This window comes from Panthera onca, chromosome E2 (assembly GCF_046562875.1).
Source record: "Panthera onca isolate mPanOnc1 chromosome E2, mPanOnc1 haplotype 2, whole genome shotgun sequence".
Classification (NCBI taxonomy): domain Eukaryota; kingdom Metazoa; phylum Chordata; class Mammalia; order Carnivora; family Felidae; genus Panthera; species Panthera onca.
Genome location: NC_138353.1, coordinates 22,562,226 through 22,583,294, shown reverse-complemented (window position 1 = coordinate 22,583,294; position 21,069 = coordinate 22,562,226). Strand labels below are relative to the sequence as shown.

Sequence of the window (21,069 nt, the reverse complement as noted above, 5' to 3'; positions counted from 1 at the left end):
TTTATTTTTGGGACAGAGAGAGACAGAGCATGAACGGGGGAGGGGCAGAGAGAGAGAGGGAGACACAGAATCGGAAACAGGCTCCAGGCTCCGAGCCATCAGCCCAGCGCCTGACGCGGGGCTCAGAGCCTGACGCGGGGCTCAGAGCCTGACGCGGGGCTCGAACTCACGGACCGTGAGATCGTGACCTGGCTGAAGTCGGACGCTTAACCGACTGCGCCACCCAGGCGCCCCTAGAAGAAGTCATATTTTCATCTTACAGAGGAGTCCAGGTGTGGAGAAGTTGCTACCCAAAACAGAGCCCTTATACTTGTTCAGTGATTTGAGGCCTCTGCCTCATTTTATTGAGGTGGTTCTTTAAGTTTTGTTTGTCTGTGATACTGTTTGTTGGTGTATACATATGCACATACTCATGTTGTAATTGGATGGGTTTGGCTTCAGTTCTAGCGTAGTTGCATTTTAAAATTAGATTTATTTAATATCTATGTTTTTATTTCTATAAAGCTTAAATTGATAGTATAATATCACCCCTACCTGCTTTTTAACCTTCTAGTTAAATGTGTGTCTGAAAATAAATTTTTGAGGATTCTTCTGTATAAATGAGGTCATATAGATAAAAAGCGGCTGAGTTTTCTAAAGCTGAAATTATTTCTCCTATACATTTGAGTGAGTACTAGTTAGAGGACTCATTTACTCAATGAAATTGTGGGATCTATATTTGGATACTCTAATTGCAAATCAACTCCTATAAGTTTATAATTGATAACATATTTTGATCTTTTGTGACACTAATCAGAATCTTATTGTTAGGCCTGTATATAATTTCTAGCAATGGTAATTCTTTTGGCATTACTTCATGAAAATAAGTCATGTACATTAGAGGAAAAAGAATGAGCATAATTCTTTCTTAAAGGCCTTCCTTAGTGGGGAAAGCATTCTTATTTACTAGGGTGGCTCTGCTGATATGAAATCAGTTCATAGTCTGTTGAACGTTGTTCATTTTGATTATCATATGGATATTTCAGCAAAGAAATCTTTAGAAATCAGTTATGACTTCATATATTAATGAGAGAATGCTTCTAGTAGAATAGAGCTCTAGAATAGAGAAGCATGTTTTGGTAAATCATTTTCCATTGTTAAAAATGTTTTTGGGAAATGACCAAACATGACTTTTGGGATCAGTGTTGATAAAAAATAACTTTCAGAATACATACCTATACATTACATTTGAGAACCTATTATAAATTCTGAAAAGTTGTTTTATTCACACAGTTTTATACTCATTTTAATAACTAAAGAAAATGTTTAGATATATTGTGATATCTAACATTTATTAAGAAAAGATACTTTATTTTTCTTATGGAAGAAGAAATATAACAAATTAAACACATAGTCACCTACCTCACTGTTGACAGGGTAATTGGAGAAGGTGGAGGGAGGTCTGCATGTTTAAAAAGTAGTCAAAATTAAGGACAAGAATGGACTTACAAAAGGATTCAGAGGAGGTGTCTCTAAAGGAGATGATCTTTAAGAGTGTCCCATTCTTTTGTGCTCACATCTTGCATTTTTGCCATTTAACATGAATATGATCAGCTTTTTAAAATTTTTTCAAAAATTTTAAGATTATTAGAGTGAAATTGACTTTTTAGTTTGGTATACTGTTCCGTGAATCACGACATAAGTAAAGATTTATTTAACCATTGCCACTATCAGAATATAGGATACAGGATACACCAGTCAGGGCAAACTCCCTCATGCTTTCCCTTTGTGGTCACACCCTACCTTTGTAAGACCTGACAATCACTGATCTGTATCTATTACTATTAATTTTACCTTTTCCAGAATGTTGTAACCTTCTGAGACTGACTTCTTTCACTCACCATAATGCCTCACTTAAGTTGTACTGTGTATGAAAAGGTCATTCTTTTTTACTGCTCAGTATTTTTCCATTATATTCACGTACCACAGTTTTTCTATTCATCCATTAGAGGACATTTGGTTTGCTTTCATTTTCTGGAATTACAAACAGAGCTGACATGAACCTTTGTGCTTTGTGTTACTGTTAAATTTCTTTGCTGTTGATAAAACACCTACAAGTTAGATTACTAGGTCATATGGTGAGTGTGTGTTTAGTTTTTAAGAAACTTTCAAGCTCTTTTCCAGAGAAGCTGTATTGTGTAACATTCCCCCAGTCCTAGCAGGTATGAAAGCCCTAGTAGCTTTGTGTCCTCACCAGCATTTGGTGTTAGTTTTAAAAATTTAAGCCATTTCAGCAGATGTAAAGTGGTTTTAATTTGTATTTCCCTAATGGCTAATGATGTTGAGCATTGATTCATGTACTTACCTGTCATTTACGTATCCTCTTTGACCTGTTGAAGTCTTTTGCTCACTTTTAAAAGTTTGGTTGTATTTTGTCTTACTCTTGAGTTTTGAGAGTTCTTCATATATTCTGGATACAAGTTGTTGGTTAAATATGTGATTTGCAAATATTTTTCTCAGGATGCATGTTGTCTTTTTATTCTCATAACAGTTTATTTCCAGAGCAAAGTTCTTAATTTTGAAATCTAGTTTATTTGTTTCTTTTATGGATGATGTGTTTGGTGTCATATCTAGAATGCTTTACCTAATCTCAGTTCATGAAGATTTTCTGTTTTCTTCTATAAAATGTTTATAGTTGAACATTTTATACTTGCATCTGTGACCCATTTTAAGTTAATTTCTGTACAAGGTGTGAGGTTCAAGTCTCAGTATTTTTCCGTATGGATGTCCGGTTGTTCTAATGTCATTTGTTGCAAATCCTTTCTTCATTCAGTTGCCTTTGTATTTTTATCAAAAGTGAATTAGTAGTCCACATCACAAAAGGATACCATTTCATCCCAACTAGAATAAGCTGTAATTAAAAAGACAGACAATAACTTGTATTAGAGAGGATATGGAAAACTCAAACCTCATATGTTAATGGTGGGAATGTAAATTGGTGTAGCCACTTTGGAAAACAGTTTGGAATTTTTCATAAAGTTAAACCTTGAGTTTACCATATAGTTCTTTTCCACACCTAGGCAGTATACCCAAGAGAAAGTAAAAACATGTGTCTGCACCGAAACTTGTACATGAATATTAGTAGCATTATTCGTAATAGCCAAAAAGTGTAAACAACCTAAATGTCTGTCACCTAATGAATAGATAAATGTGAATGTTGTTTGGCAAGAAAAAGAAATGTGCCTTGAAAACAATATGGTAAATGAAAAAAGCTACAAAAGACTACATATTATATGATTCCGCTTACATGAAATATGTAGAATAGGCAGTTTATAAAACAAAAACTCTATTAGTAGTTACTTAGGGCTAGGAAGGTATGGGGAAAATTGGAGAGAGACTTCATTTCTTTGAAAAGGTTATATTTGGAGATGGCACAAAATTTAAAGGATTTCTTTGAAAAATAAGTATCCCTTCTCCTGTCCCTTAGCATCCATTTGGTTAACTTGGAGACATTACTGTTACCAGGATCATACCATTTTGTGTGTTTGCATCTAAAGACTTATGCATTCCTAACCCATTATATACACACCTACTGAAGTGGTAGCATGTTTTTTTTTTTACATCTTGCTATCTTTGTTAATGGCTGCAGAGCGTTGTATGGGTATGACATAATTTATTTAGCTACTCCTTTTTTGATCATAATGATAAATAATAAGATTATCTCCCACTCAACTGACTTCCCTCCTTTTCCCCCATTCTCCCTCACCTTTTCTCCCTCTCTTCCTTCTTTCCATCTGTTTATTGTGGTAAAATGTACATAAAGTTTATCATTTTAGCCATTTTTAAAGGTACAGTTTGGTGGTATTAAGTGTATTTATGGTGGTTGTTTAACCATAATCACTATCCATCTCAAGAACTTTTTCATTTTCCCAAACTGAAACTCTGTATTATAAACAGTAACTCCTCATTCCTCCCTCCCAAGTAGCACCCGGTAAGCAATATTCTACTTTTTCTGTCTATGAAATTTGTTTATTCTAGATACCTGATATAAATAGAATCATAATATTTGTCTTTTAGTGACTAGCTCATTTCACTGAGCATAATGTTTTTAGGATTCATCCATGTTGTAGAATGCATCAGAATTTCCTTCCTTTTTAAGGTTGAATTATATTCTATTGTATATATATACATTTTGTTTATCTGTTCTTATGTCAGTGGTCACATTGGTTGTTTTTACCTTTTGGCTGTTGTGAACATGGGTATAAAAAATATCTGTTCAATTCTCTGCTTTTGACTGAAGTATATATTCAAAAATGGAATTGCTAGGTTGTATGGTAATTCTATTTTTTTTGATTCAATAATTTTAATGTTCATTCTTGATATTAAAAATTAAATAGGACTAGATAGACATGTCCTTCGCCTGATATGTATTTATATATCTCAACCAAGAAGACTGCTTGCCAAATGGCTTGCCAGATGACTTGCCAAATGACAAGCACTCCTAATAAAGAACATGGCAAAAACTTCCATTTTTACTAAAATTATCTAACATAGGTCTGAAGGCACTAGTCAATAATTCTGAATAAGAAGAATCATCAGGGGACTTGAGCAGTCACAGAAAATCTTACTATAAAGCTATTGTAATTAAGAAATATATAGACACTGGAACAGAATAGAGAACACAGAGGAATCCACACATGTATGTAAATCTGAAAAAAGACAGAAATGCCATTGCAGGTCAAGAGATAAAGAATAGCTTGTTCAATAAATGCTACCAAGTAGGACTGCCAGGTAGAATACAGGATGCTCAGTTAAATTTAATTTTCAGATAAACAACAAATAATTTTTTAGTATGCATGTCCAAAATATTGCATGGGACATACTTATACTAAAACATTATTCATTTTTATCTGAAATTCAAACTAAACTGGTTATTTTATGTATTTTTTTATTTGCTAAAATCTGGCAACTCTAGTGCCAGGCCAGTGTTACTCATGTGGACAAAAGTTAAAATGGATTTGTATCTCATTTTCTGAGATGATTCTTTCTTTTTTTTTCTTTTTTCCACATGGTAGGAGTTTAATCTTATTTTTTTAATTCTATTTAATTTATTTTTTAAATTTACATCCAAGTTAGCGTATAGTGCAACAATGATTTCAGGAGTAGATTCCTTAATGTCCCTTAACCATTTAGCCCACCACCCCCCCCCCCCACCCACAACTCCTCGAATAACCCCGCTTGTTCTCCATATTTAAGAGTCTCTTATGTTTTGTCCCCCTCCCTGTTTTTATATTATTTTTGCTTCCCTTCCCTTATGTCCATCTGTTTTGTCTCTTAAAGTCATTATATGAATGAAGTCATATGATATTTGTCTTTCTCTAATTTCGCTTAGCATACTACCCTCTAGTTGGATTCACGTAGTTGCAAATGGCAAGATTTCATTCTTTTTGATTGCCGAGTAATATTCCATTGTATATATATACCACATCTTCTTTATCCATTCATCCATCTATGGACATTTGGGCTCTTTCCATACTTTGGCTATTGTTGATGATGCTGCTATAAACATTGGGGTGCATGTGTTCCTTCGAAACAGCACACCTGTATCCCTTGGATAAATACCTAGTAGTGCAATTGCTAGGTCGTAAGGTAGTTAGTTCTATTTTTAATTTTTTTGAGGAACCTCCATACTGTTTTCCAGAGTGGCTGCACCAGTTTGCATTCCCACCAGCAGTGCAGAAGATCCTCTTTCTCCGCATCCTTGCCAATGTCTGTTGTTGCCTGAGTTGTTAATGTTAGCCATTCTGACAGGTGTGAGGTGGTATCTCATTGTGATCTTGATTTGTGTTTCCCTGATGATGAGTGATGTTGAGCATTTTTTCATGTGTCGGTTGGCCATCTGGATATCTTATTTTCAGAAGTGTCTATTCATGTCTCTTGCCCATTTCTTCACTGGATTATTTGTATGTTGGGTGTTGAGTTTGATAAGTTCTTTATAGATTTTGGAGACTAACCCTTTATCTGATATGTCGTTTGCAGATATCTTCTCCCATTCTGTCAGTTGCCTTTTAGTTTTGCTGATTGTTTCCTTTACTGTGTAGAAGCTTTTTATTTTGGTGAGGTCCCAATACTTCATTTTTGCTTTTGTTTCCCTTGTCTCTGGAGACGTGTTAAGTAAACAGTTGCTGCAGCCAAGGTCAAGAGCATTTTGCCTGCTTTCTCCTTGAGGATTTTGATGGCTTCCTGTCTTACATTGAGGTCTTTCATCCATTTGAGTTTATTTTTGTGTATGGTGTAAGTAAGTGGTCCAGGTTCATTTTTCTACATGTCGTTATCCAGTTTTCCCAGCACCAGTTGCTGAAGAGACTGTCTTTATTCCATTGGATATTCTTTCCTGCTTTGTCAAAGATTAGTTGGCCATACATTTATTTGTGGGTCCATTTCTGGGTTCTCTATTCTGGTCCATTGATCTAAGTGTCTGTTTTTGTGCCAGTACCATCCTGTCTAGATGATTATAGCTTTGTAAAAAATTTTTTAATGTTGTATTTATTGTTGGGAAAGAGCCAGAGACAGAGCATGAGTGAGGGAGGGGCAGAGAGAGAAGTGGGACACAGAATCTGAAGCAGACTCCAGGCTCTGAGCTGTCAGCACAGAGCCCAACGCGGGGCTTGAACTCACAAGTGGTGAGATCATGACCTGAGCCGAAGTCGGACACTTAACTGACTGAGCCACCCAGGCACCCCTGATGATTACAGCTTTGTAATACAGCTTGAAGTCCAGGATCCTGATGCCTCCAGCTTTGGTTTTCTTTTTCAAGATTGCTTTGGCTATTCGGGGTCTTTTCTGGTTCCATACAAATTTTAGGGATTGTTTGTTCTAGCTCTGTGAAGAGCTGGTGTTATTTTGATAGGTATTGCATTGAATATGTAGATTGCTTTGGGTAGTATTGACATTTTAACAATATTTGTCCTTCTGTCCAAGAGCATGGAATATTTTCCTTTTTTTGGTGTGTCTTCAATTTCTTTCATAAGCTTTCTATAGTTTTCAGTATAGGTTTTTCACCTCTTTGGTTAGATTTATTCCTAGGTATTTTATGTTTTTTGGGGCAGTTGTAATTTGGGATTGATTCCTTGATGTCTTTTTCTATTGCTTCATTGTCAATGTATAGGAATGCAACCAATTTCTGTACATTGATTTTATATCCTACAACTTTGCTGAATTCATGGATCAGTTCTAGCAGTTTTTGGTGGAATCTTTTGGGTTTTCCATATAGAGTATCCTGCCATCTGTGAAGAGTGAAAGTTTGGCCTCCTCCTGGCTGATTTGGATGCCTTTTATTTCTTTGTGTTGTCTGATTGCTGAGGCTAAGACTTCCAATACTGTGTTGAGTAACTGTGGCGAAAGTGGACATCCCTGTCTTGTTCCTGACCTTAGAGGGAGCTTTCAGTTTTTCCCCATTGAGGATGATGTTAGAGTTGGGTCTTTCATATATGGCTTTTATGATCTTGAGGTACGATCCTTCTATCCCTATTTTCTGGAGGGTTTTTATCAATAAAGGATGCTGTATTTTGTCAAATGTTTTCTCTGCATCTATTGAGATCATATGGTTCTTGTCCTTTCTTTTATTGATGTGTGAATCATATTAATTGTTTTGCAAATATTGAACCAGCCCTGCATCCCAGGTATAAATCCCACTTGGTCGTGATGAATAATTTTTTTAATGTATTGTTGGATCTGGTTGGCTGATACCTTTTGAGGATTTTTGCATCCATGTTCATCAGGGAAATTGGTCTGTAGTTCCCCTTTTTAGTGGGGTCTCTGTCTGGTTTTGGAATCAAGGTAATGCTGGCCTCATAGAAGGAGTTTGGAAGTTTTCCTTTCATTTATGTTTTTTGGAACAGCTTCAAGAGAATAGGTGTTAACTCTTCCTTAAATCTTTGGTAGAATTCCCCTGGAAAGCCATCTGGCCCTGGACTCCTGTTTTTTGGGAGATTTTTGATTACTAATTCTAATTCTTTACTGGTTATGGGTCTGTTTGAATTTTCTCTTTCTTCCTGTTTCAGTTTTGGTAGTGTATATGTTTCTAAAAATTTGTCCATTTCTTCCAGATTGACCATTTTATTGGCATATAATTGCTCATAATATTCTCTTATTATCGTTTTTATTTCTGCTGTGCTGGTTGTGATCACTCCTCTTTCATTCTTGATTTTATTTATTTGGGTCCTTTCCTTTTTCTTTTTGATCATACTGGCTAGTGGTTTATCAGTTTTGTTAATTCAACCAGCTTCTGGTTTCATTGATCTGTTTTACTGGTTTTTTTTGTTTGTTTGTTTCAATAGCATTGATTTCTGCTCTAATCTTTATTATTTCCCGTTTTCTGCTGTTTTGGGGTTTTATTTGCTGTTCTTTTTCCAGCTCTTTAAGGTGTAGGGTTAGGTTGTATATCTGAGACCTTTCTTCCTTCTTTAGGAAGGCCTGGATTGCTATATACTTCCCTCTTACGACTGACCACCTTTGCTGCATCCCAGAGGTTTTGGGCTGTGGTGTTATTATTTTCATTGGTTTCCATGTACTTTCAAATTTCCTCTTTAACTTCCTGGTTAGCCCATTCATTCTTTAGTAGGATGTTCTTTAGTCTCCAAGTATTTGTTATCTTTCCAAATTTTTTCTTCTGGTTTCTTTTGAGTTTCACAGCATTGTGGTTTGAAAATATGCACGGTATGATCTCAGTTCTTCTGTATTTGTTGAGGGCTGATTTGTGTCCCAGTATGTGATCTCTTCTGGAGAACGTTCCATGTGCTCTGGAGAAGAATGTATATTCCACTGCTTTAGGATGAAATGTTCTGAATATTTCTGGTAAGTGCATCTCGTCCAGTGTGTTATTCAAAGCCATTGTTTCCTTGTTGATTTTCTGTTTTGATGATCTGTCCATTGTTGTAAGTGGGGTGTTGAAAGTCCCTTACTATTATGGTATTGTTATCAGTGAATTTCTTTATGTTTATGATTAATTGATTTGTATATTTGGGTGCCTCCACCTTTGGATCATAAATGTTTACAATTATTAGGTCTTCTTGGTGGATAGACCCCTTACTTATGATATAATGCCCTTCATCTCTTGTTACAGTCTTTAGTCTATAAGTATGGCTACTCCGGCTTTCTTTTGTTGACCATTAGCATTATAGATGGTTCTCCATCCCCTTACTTTCAATCTGAAGGTGTCTTTAGATCTAAAGTGAGTCTCTTGTAAACAGCATATAGGTGGATCTTGTTTTCTTATCCATTCTGTTACCCTATGTCTTTTGACTGGAGCATTGACGTTTAAGAGTGTGTACTGAAAGATATGAATTTATTGCCATTATGTTGCTCGTAGAGTTGGAATTTCTGGTGTTGTTCTTTGGTCCTTTCTAGTCTTTGTTTGCTTTTGGTCTTCTGTATGTATGTATGTATGTATGCATGCATGTATGTATGTTTTCTCCCCTCAGAGAGTCCCCCTTAAAATTTCTTGCAGGACTGGTTTAGTGGTCACAAACTCCTTTACTTTTTGTTTGTCTGGGAAACTTTTCATCTCTCCTTCTATTTTCAATGACAGCCTTGCTGAATAAAGAATTCTTGGCTACATATTTTTCTGATTCAGCACATTGAATATACCCTGCCACTCCCTTTGGCCTGCCAAGTTTCTGTGGATAGGTCTGCTGCAAACCTGATCTGTCTTCCCTTGTAGGTTAAGGACTTTTTTTCCCTTGCTGCTTTCATGATTCTTTCCTTTTTTGTTAATTTGAATATTTTGTGAATTTGACTATGATATGCCTTGTTGACGGTCGGTTTTTGTTGAATCTAATGGGAGTCCTCTGTGCTTTTGATATGTCTTTCCCCAGGTTAGGAAAGTTTTCTGCTATGATTAACTCACATAACACTCCTATCCCTTTTTCTCTCTCTTCCTCTTCTTGGACCCCTATGATTCTGATGCTGTTCGTTTTTAATGAGTCAATGATTTCTCTGATTTTTAAATCGTGCTCTTTTGCCTTCATCTCCCTCGTTTTTTTCTGCTTCATTATTCTCCATAAATATATCCTCTATATCGCTGATTCATAGCTTTGCCTTATCCATCCTCGCTGCTGTGGCATCCGTTCGAGATTGCAGCTCAGTTACATTTTTTATTTCATTCTGACTAGATTGTACTTCTTTTATCTCCATAGAAAGGGATTCTAATCTATTTTCAACCCCAGCTAGTGTTCTTATTATCATGATTCTAAATTCTGTTTCAGACATCTTGCTTGTATCTGGGTTGATTCAGTCTCTGGCTGTCATTTCTTCCTGCTCTTTCTTTTGGGGTGAATTCCTTCGTTTCGTCATTTTGAAGGAAGAAAAGGAATTAATGAGGTAAAAAAAAATTAAAATAAAAAAATTAAAAACAACACACACACATACAAAAGAATCTAATAAATGGTGCTAGATCCTAGGTGTGTTTTGGTCTGGTTGTTGAAAGGAACTTGATAGATTAGGGAAAAAAGGGGAAAAAAAAGGAAAATGTTTGAAAATTTGAAAAAATGAATACAGTGAAATAGAATAAAATGAAATTAAGAAAGTAAAATAGAATTTTAAAAATTTACAAAAAAGTAAAAAATACAGTAAAAAATTAATATTTTTAATAAAAATTGAAGATAAAAATAAATTTTTCTTTCTGTATTCAAAAAAAGAAATGAAATGAAAAAGGCAAAAAAAAAAAAAAAACAGAAAGTTGAATAGATGGACCAGCGAAGAGTTTGAAATATGATTGAAATTACATTGTTTTCTCCTGGAAGTCAAACTGAAAAGCAGTTTATAGTCCGTAAACTAAGCTGGTGGAGAGACTTGTGTTCCTTAACAGTGAGGTTGGCCCAGTTGGGTGTGGCTTAGTGTAAGGGCTCTATTCTCCACTAGATGGCGCTGCTTAGCTTACTGGGGTGGATTGTTGTGGCACTTGTAGGTGTGTATGTGCATACATGGGAGGAGTGAAAATGGCGTCACCCAGCTACCCAGTCTCTAGTATCAGAACTCTGTTCTTCCCGATCAGCAATAGCACACCTGTCCTTTGTCTCCGGCTTCCGTCCACTCCCTGCTTTTACACTGTCCATGACCAAGCTGTCAGGTTGCCAGGCGGCACCTCCCTCCTGAGTTTTATCTCAGATGCAGCTGTGTTTCCCAACCCCTCACTTCCTAGGGACTGAGACTTTGTCCCACTCAGAACTTCTGGGGGAGGTTTCACTGAGCAATGGCTGTTTTCCGGCCACACCAGGAACATTTAGGGACCAGGCTGCTGCCGATGCCCAGAGACTGCGGCTGGGTGCCAGCCCACCCCAGAAAATGTTCACACGATTGTGTAGCAGGAGTGTTTCAGGGATTATGGAAAATCTCAGCACACATCTGGCACCAGGTCTCACCCTTAACGATCTTGTTCTAGCACCAGCGAATTTAGTTGTTCTCTGGCATCTGCTGGCACCGTTGACTGTGGGGGTCCACATAGCTTCAACCAAATGTCCTCCCAGCAGGGGAACCGTCTGTCCCCTGTGACCCGAGGACCCCAGACCTCACTCTGCTCCTGGGGATTTGCCCTTCCCACAAGAGCACTGCCGGATATTGAGCTGTGGAGTTTCCAACTCTGCGCTCCCCGTTTTTATAGAGTCTTAGTGGAATCTAAACCCTCTCCTTTCTCCTTTCTGCCTTTTTAGTTCAGTCCCTGCATCTGTTTCCACTTTTCCACTTTCTCTCTAGCTGCTTTTGTGGGGAGGGGTGCTTTTCCCCTACTCTCTCTGCAAGCAAAAACAGCTCCCTGCCCTCTGTGGCTTCTCTGTCCCCCAGTTCACCTCTCTGCGCCACGTACCTGCTGAGTTCTTTGGTTCAGGTTGTACAGATTGTTGTGTTAATCCTCTAATCAGTTTTCTAGGTGTGCAGGATGGGTTAGTGTTGATTTGGGTGTATTTCATGGATGTGAGACACAAAAAAACCTTCCATGCTGTTCCCTGGTAATTCTGTTTTTTACAGAGTCACTGTATTATCTTCCGCAGTTGTTGAGCCATTTTACATTACTGCAGTGTACAAAAGGATCCAGTTTTTCCACATTCTTGCCAACTCTTTGTTTACTATTTCTTTGATTATAACCATCCTAATGGTTTGATTTGCATTTCTCTAATGACTAAGGATGTTTGTTGAGTATTTTTTGTGTGCTTATTGGCCATTTGTAGAAAAATCTTTGGAGAGATGTCAATTCAAGTCCTTTGCCCATTTTTAAATTGGATTGTCTTGTTGAGTTATAAGAGTTCTTTATATATTCTGAATAGTAGTCCCTTATCAGATATATGATTTATCAGATATATATTTTCTCAATCTGTGGTTTGCCTTTTCAATATATTGACGATGTCCTTTGATGCACAAAAGTTTTAGATTTTGATGAAGTCCAGTTTGTCTATTTTTTTCCTTTTGTTGCTTTTACTTTTAGTGTCCTTTCCAAGAAATCATTGCCGAATCTAATGTCATGGAGATTTCCTCCTATGTTTTCTTCTAAGAATTTCATAGTTTCAGCTCCTCATTTTAGGTCTTTCATCAATTTTCAGTTAATTTTTGTTTATTGTGTAAAGCAAGGGTCCAAGTTCATTGTTTTGCATGTGGCTATCCAGTTTTCCCAATAGCATTTGTTGAAAAGACTGTCTTTACCCCCATTGAATGGTTTGGCCCTGTTGTTGAAAATTGTTTGGAAATACATGAGGATTTATTTCCAGGTTCTCTATCCTATTTTATGATTTATATGTTTGTCTTAATGCCAGTACTATATTGTTTTGATTACTCTACCTTTGTAGAAAGTTTTAAAATCAAGAAGTATGATCTTTGATCTTTTTAAAGACTGTTTTGACTATTCAGGGTTTCTCAAGATCGTGCATGAATTTTGGGGAGGAATTCTTCTGTTTCTGGAAAGATGTTGGGATTTTGATAGGGATCGCATTGAATTTGTAGATTGCTTTGGGTAAAATGACATCTTAACGATATTAAGCCCTGTAATCCGTGAACACAGGATGTCTTTCCATTATTTGTGTCTTCCTTAAATATGTTCTTTCAGCAACATATTTGTAATTTTTAATGTATAAGTCTTGTGCCTTCTAGGCTAAACTTACTACTAAATATCTTTTTAATGCTATCGTAAATGGAAATTATTTTCCTAATTTCCTTTTTAGATTGTTCATTGCTAGTGTACAGAAATGCAACTTATTTTTGAGTGTTAATTTTGTATTCTGCAACTTTGCTGAATTTATTAGTTTTTTAACAGAGTGTATGCGTGTGTGTGTGTGTGTGTGTGTGTGTGTGTGTGTGTTTGTAATGTTTTGGGTTTCCTACATATAATATATCTGTCAACAGAGATAATTTTACATATTCTTTTCCAATTTGGATGCTTTTTATTTCTTTTTCTTGCCTAATTGCTCACACTAGAACTTTTAGTACTGTGTAGATACAATAGTAGGCATCCTCATCTTGTTCCTGATCTTTGGGGAAAAATTTTCAGTCTTTCACTATTGAATATCTTGTCAATTTGGGTTTTTCATATATGACTCTTATTATGTTTAGGAAGGTACCTTCTATTTCTAGTTTCCTGAGTGTTTTGTATTGTGAAGTAGTGTTGGATTTTGTCAAAGGCTTTCTCTGCATCAGTTCAGTTTCAGGTGTACAACATAAAGGTTTGACTTACACATGTTGTGAGATGATTACCCCAATAAACTTCAGTTAACATCTATCACCTCATATACATATAATAAAAATAAATAGACAAAAAAATATTTTTTATTACTTGTAATGACAACTCTTAGGATTTACTGTCTTAACAACTTTCATATATATCATATAGCAGTGGTAATTTTAGTTATATATTACATTCCTAGTTTATTTCTCTTATAACTAGAAATTTGTACATTTGGACCACCTTCCTCCAATTCCCCCAGCCCCCTATTTGTTGGCATTTTGTTGAGGAATTTTTGCATGTCTACTCATAAGGGATACTAGCCTGTAGTTTTCTTTCAATGTCTTCGGTTGGCTTCACAGAATGTGTTCCTTCCTCTTCAGTATTTTGGAAGAGTTTGAGACTTGATGTCATTTTTTCCTTGAATGCTTGATGGAATTAATCTATGAGGCCATCTGTTCCTGGCCTTTTCATTGTTGGGAGGTTTTTGATTACTGATTCAATTACCTTACTTCTTACAGGTCTATTCAGATTTTCTATTTCTTCTTACATCATTTTTAGTAGTGTGTTTGTTTCTAAGAATTTGTCCATCTAGTCATCCAGTTTGTTGGCATTCAGTTGTTTGTAGTATTCTCTTACAATCCGGTTTATTTCTGTAAAATAAATAGAATTGTCTCCACTTTTGTTTCTGATTTTAGAGATTTGAGCCGTGTTTCTGTCTCTCTCTCTCTCTCTCTCTCTTTTATTTGGCCCATCCGGGTAGAAGCTTGTCAATTTTGTTGGTCTTTTCAAAAAAAGCAACTTTCAGTTTTGTTGATTTTTCTCTATTGTTTTTGTATTCCCAGTTTATTTCCATTTTAATATTAGTTGTTCCTTCTATCTGCCAGCTTTCAGTTTAGTTCAGTTCAGTTTTCAAGTTCCTTTTAAAGCATGCAGTTAGGCTATGATTTGAGATCTTTTTTTTTTTTTTTTTTAATGTTAGGTATGTTTACCAGATATAAATTACTTTCTTAACAGTGCTTTCACTGCATCCCGTAAGCTTTGTTATGTTGTATTTTCCATTTTCATTGGTTTTAAGGAATTTTCTAATTTCTTTTGTGATTTCTTCTTTGACCCATTAAATCATGTTGTCATAAATTTCCATGTATTTGTGAATTTTTCACTTTTCTTTTACTGATTTCTAGTTTCATTGCATTGTGATTGGAAAAAAATACTTTGTATGATTTCAATATTTTATTTTATTTTATTTATTTTAAAGTTTATTTTTTGAGAGAGGAGGAGGGGCAGAGAAAAGGAGACAGAGTATCTGAAGCAGGCTCTGCACTGCAGAGAGCCCAAAGGGGGGCTCAAACTCACGAACTGTGAGATCATGACCTGAACCAAAGTCCAGTGCTTAACTGAGCTACCCAGGCACCCTGTTTTATATTTTTTTAAATTTTAGTGCGTTACTGGGTTCAGGAGTAGAATTCAGTGATTCATCATTTACATACAATACCCAGTGCTCATCATAAGTACCCTCCTTGGTATCCATCACCCATTTAGCCCGTCTTCCACCCACCTCCCTCCATAAACCCTCAGTTTGTTCTCTATCATTAAGAGTCTCTTGTGGTTTCCCTCTCTTCTCCTACCCCTGCTTCCCATATGTTCATCTGTTTTGTTTCTTAAATGTCACATATGGGTGAAATGATATGGTATTTGTCTTTCTCTGATTGACTTATTTCATTTAGCATAATACATTCTAGCTTCATCCACGTGATTGCAGATGGCAAAATTTCATTGTTTTTGATGGATGAGTAATGTACCACATCTTCTTTATCCATTGATCAGTTGATGGACATTTGGACTCTCCATAGTTTGGCTATTGTTGATAATGCTGCCATAAACATTGGGGTGCATGTACCCCTTCGAATCTGTATTTTTGTATCCTCTGGGTAGTGGTTCAAAATTTTAAAGACTTGTTTTGTGGTCTATTATATGGTCTTTCTTGGAAATGTCCCATGTTCTCCTTAGAAGAATATGTATTCTGTTGGATAGAGTGTTCTGTACATGTATGTTAGGTCCAGTTGGTCTATAGTTTTGTTCAAGTCCTCTATTATTGCTCTTATTTTTTGTTCAGTATTGATGTCTCCAACTTTTATTGGAGGACTATTTTTCTCTTGGATTCTGTCAATTTTAGCTTCATATATTTGACACTATGTTAGGTGTGTATATGTCTATAACCATTATATTTTCTTGATAGATGGAAATTTTTATTAATATAAGATATCCTTTGTCTCTGAAAACTTTTTTTGATGTAATGTCATATTTTGTCTCATATTAGTATAGTCATTCCAGTTCTCTTTTGGTTACTATTTTCATCAAATATCTTTTCCATCCTTTTAGTTTCAACCTGTTTTGACTCTCTTGTCGATCACATATAGTAGGATCCTGGTTTTTTTTTTTTTTTTCTTTAAATTTTTTAATCCATTCTGCCAAGCCATGCCTTCTGTTGGATTTATAGTCACTACTTATAGGGCAGGGTTTACTTTTGTCACTTTTAAAATTTGTTTTCTCTGTCTTAGAGCTTTAGTGTCTCATTTCCTTCATTATTGCCTTTCTTTGTGTTTAGCTGATTTTTTTTCCTTTGTGTTTAGTTTTTTTTTTTTTTTTGGTAGTAAAATATTTTGATTCCCTTCTCACTTCTTTTGTTAATATTTTATACATATATTTTTTGTGCTTACTATGGATATTACATATAACATCCTAAGGTTATAATAATGAAATCATTTTGAATTCACATTGATTATTGATGACACATATTACATCCTTATACATTATGTACCTGTTAACATAGATTTGTAATGATTTTTTATGCATTTCTCTGTGTATCCTGTAGGAAGTAAAATGTGGAGTTTACAAACCATAATGACAGTAATACTGGTTTTTATTTTTGCCCATGTTTACCTTTAGTAGAAATTTTTTTATCTCTGTATGGCCTTGAGTTATTGTCTAGTGGCTGTTCATTTCAACCTGAAGAATTCTTAGCATTTCATGTAGGGCAGGTCTAGTGATAAGGATCTCCTTCAACTTTTGTTTATCTGGAAGGATAGTTGCAGGATATAGAATTCTCAGTTGACATTTTTTTTTTTTTTTTTTTTTTTAATCTCAGCGCTTTAAATATTTCAACCCACTGCTTTCCAGCCTTCAAGGTTTCTGCTGAGAAATCTGCTTGTATTCTCATTGAGGATCCCTTACATGTGATAAATTGCTCATCTCTTGCTGCTTTCAAGATTCTCTTTCAAAAGTGTGATTATGTGTCTTGATATTGTTCTCCAGGTTTATTCTACTTGTAGTAACTTGAGCTTTTTTGATTTGTCGGTTCATGTTTTTCACCAAATTTGGAAACTTTTGGGCCATTATTTCTTCTAATAATTTCTTTGCTACTTTTTTTCCTTTTGAGACTCCCTTAATTTGTGTATTAGTCCACCTGATAATATCCCATATGTCCTTTAGGCTTAGTTCACTTTTTTCCATTGCTTTCTCTGCTCCTTAGACTTGATAATTTCAAATGTCCAATCTTCAGGTTCACTGATTGTTTCTTTTGCTTGCTCAAATATGCTGTTGAATCCCTGAGGTGAATTTTACAATTCAGTTATTATTTCCACTGTAGAATTTCTGTTTGGTTCCTTTTTATAATTTCGGTCTTTACGTACTCTCATTTTGTTAATGCATTATTCTCTTTATTTCCTTTAGTTCTAGTTCTTTGAATTTTTCTTTAGTACACCTGATGCCTTTGTTTCTTTAGGAATGGCTTCTAGAGATATATTTTGTTCTTTTCTATGGACCAGATTTTTTTGTCTATTGTATTCCTTTTGGTATCTGATGAAATTTTTAAATTTTGATGGACATTTGAAAAAACAGTCATCTGGATTTTTGGAATAAAGTAGATATGCCCTGAGCCTTCTTATAAAACCCAAAGTGAAAGGTTATGGTGTTTCCTGTGTTTTCTGAGCATGTGTGTTTCTTGGACCTGTGTGGGGATTTTTTTTTAATATTCTGTATACATAGCTGCTATTGAATGTTTTAGTTTACAAAGAATCTCACCTCTACTTCTCTTTGCGGTCTCAGATTGTATGTTGTATGGCTCTATCCCTAATCTCTTGTGCCAGGTTCCTATGGGCCTGTAGTTTCCCTGTAGCCTCCCTGCAGCTTTCATGATCAGTGCCAGCTATTTTCCCCCAACTGAGGTCTGGCTTAGGTGAGACAGATACCAGTTATTTAGTCAGCCCCTGGACAGATAAGAATGTTGCAAGTAATGTCTGGGCTATTCTCTGTGGTCCAAGGGAAGGAATAGGGTTCTGGGCTGCCACATTCTCCAGACCAAAGCTGCTTCACGTTGGGGAGGAGGTGGCTAAAGGCAAGTAAAAATGCCATGACATTTCCTGCTGTTTTGATTGTGACTTTTGTGACTTTTTCTTGGTTGGGTGTTTGCTTGGTTGTTGTAGACCTTTGACTATTTTTCAGAGCTCTTCTAGTTAGTTTCTGATTGTTCTTGAATGTTTTCTGGTTGCAGTGGGCTGGGGAGACAAGGGCTTTTAGAGCTTTTTAGTCTGTAAGTTTGCTCCTTATTGTTTGAAGGGAAGATTTTATTTTCCTTTGGACATGGGAAATTTTTGAGCATGTTTATAATAAACATACTGAGTGATTAACAGTTTAAGAGAAAGAAATGATACAGGATCCTAGATGTGATGGGATTAAATATACAGAAAATGTAGCTTTGGAAAGTATCAATGAAAAAGAGAAAGGAGCAAAGATAGATGAAGAATATTTGTGTTAGTGAAGTTAAAGGTTCAGATTTTCATAGAAATAAAGTCAAGTTTATTTAGAAGTGTGAGAGGTTAGAGGGTTAGGAAGTATGTGTAGAATATGTGTTGTGGGAAATGTGATATGGCCATCAGCAGTTTTATGATTTATCTTAATGAGGCAATATGTGTGTTCTTGTGTGTCTTCCATGAGGCATACATATTTTAAGTTCATTGATATTTTGTTATAACTTATGATTTTGGCTTTATAGTTTATGATTTGATTTTATCTATATAATACTTAAATATATACTTATGATTTGTGTTTTATCTATATAATAAATGTCTGTAACTTTAAAACATCATGTATTTTCTGAAAACATAATGAAAAAGTAGTAGGGTCTTGCTCAGTCCCCCTTAGCTTCCATTTCCCATTCCCCAAAGGTAATTACTTTTCAGTCTCTTGGCTAATCTTTTGCTCTTTTCTTTTTATCCATATTTCCCAAGTTATTTGTTATATTCTACTTTCTTGACTGTTTTTCAGTTTTATGTAGTATTTGTTAGATCCCTGCCTGTAATTAAAGGCTAGCATTTATTAGATCATTTACATGCTCTTCTCCCTGTCCCTGCTCCCCGAATCTTTTTAATATTATTTTATTATAATTTTTGTTAAATCATTGTTCATGCTCAGATTTAATTCCATTTCAATTATTGTATACCTCTTCATTTGAAGTTAACTGTTTTTTGTTTGTTGTGTAATGACATGTGTCTTTCATTAATTCACTCAAACACTTTGATTTTATTCTTAAGAGACCTGTGTACTGGATGGAGTTCTTCATAGTCTTGTTTCAATTTGGCCTGGCTTCTATCTTGGAAAACAAAACAAAACAAAACAGTCATCTTCCTGGTGTCTTCCTTTACCATTATACTCCTATTTATTCCTTGTTCCCTGGTTCCCATGGCATCTCCTTTCAGGTTTTACTCATTTTGTTGGTGTATATAGCCTTTAGTAACTTTGTGTGTGGGAGATAACATGTTTTGAAATTTTGCATGTCTGAAAATATTTTTTGTACTCCAACTTTTTGTAACCAGACTGTTAGAACTCTAGGCTGTTTTTTTTTTAAACAATTTTTCCTTCAGAAATTTGAAGGTATTCTGTTACTTTTTGTCTTATGTATTGCTTTTGCAAAGTCTGAATCCATTCTCCTTCCTCTGTATGTAACTTGCTTTGTTTTTGTTTTTAGAAGCTCTAGGTTTCTGTCCCTATTCCCCATGATCTGAAATGCCACTGTGATATATATATTGCATTTCTTTAAAAAAAAAAATTTTTTTTTTTTACATTTATTTAGTTTTGAGAGACAGAGACAGGGTGTGAGCAGGGGAGGGGCAGAGAGAGAGGGAGACAGAGAATCAGAAGCAGACTCCAGTCTCTGAGCTGTCCGCACAGAGCCCGACGCGGGGCTTGAACCCATGAACTGTGAGATCATGACCCGAGCTGAAGTTGGACGCTTAACTGGCTGAGCCACCCAGGTGCCTCTACCTCATTGTGTTTCTTTTAAAATTTGTTTGCTAGGTATTTGATGGGGTTCTTCCAAGGTGAAGATGCATGTCCTGCAGTCCTGGAAAAGTTTTAATATTATTTCTTTAATAATTTCCTTCTCCTGTTATTCATCTCTTTGTCTTTGTTAAAGTTTTGAAGTGATTTCTTTTTATCTTTGGAATCATGAATTTTCAAAAATATTTCTGTACATTTTAATTCCTAGGAGCTCTGTATTTTTGTTTGCTTTGTTATTTTTTGAATGTTCCTTTGGTATAGCATACTGTTCTTGTTTCATGAGTACAGTATTGTTTTTTTGGATTTTCAAATTTTCTTCATGCATTGTTTTTGTTTCCTCTGCAGTGCTTTTATTTATTTATTTGTTTATTTTTACTTTTGTTCTCCCTTTTTTCCTTCTCTCCCTTCCTTACTCTTTGACATTAACAGTGAAGACTCTTCAGATATTTGGTGATCCTTGGCTAACCATTTATACTTAAGAGGTGTGCACTGTTAGGAAGCTGTGTGTATGGGTAGAATTTGATTATTAGTCTTTTCTATAGGGAGTTAAGGTGGCAAACTGATTTTCTTTCATTAAGGAATCTACAAAAATCAGCAGTTTTGGGCTTAATCAGCATCCTACAGAAGAATTTTCTAATCTTTATCCTAGTGTTTTGGGAACCAGGCTAGATGTTTCAGGGTTCAGCATGTACACTGTTTTGAGTAAGACTTTTCCTATTTTCTCCTTTGTTCATCACTCCTCCCACAGTCTCTGCAAACCACTGTAGGTTGTAAATCCTTTGTTTAGTCAAGAAAGGGGATATTACCTGGCTGTGCTTTGTGAGGTTGGGGTTTGGAACCTAACCATTCTGTTCAACCTTTCACCCAGATCTTTGTTTTCACCTTACCCTTTCATTCAGAAATATTTCCAAGAGAGGATTCTTTCCAGGCCTGACAGCCCAGATTGACTTGTTGCAGCTTCCCCTGCTGCAGTTAGGTGTTGGCTTTTTCTGTTGAACACAGTCCATTATCACTTGTCCAGTTGCCAAGATTTGGTTGACATCATTTTGTCT

The 21,069-nt window shown here is 35.6% G+C and overlaps 1 protein-coding gene across 4 annotated transcripts in view; it reads left to right on the top strand.

Annotated features, from left to right (window-relative positions):
* URI1 (URI1 prefoldin like chaperone) overlaps nucleotides 1-21,069 on the top strand; it is a 124,895-nt gene that overhangs the window by 61,985 nt on the left and 41,841 nt on the right. The window lies entirely within an intron of this gene.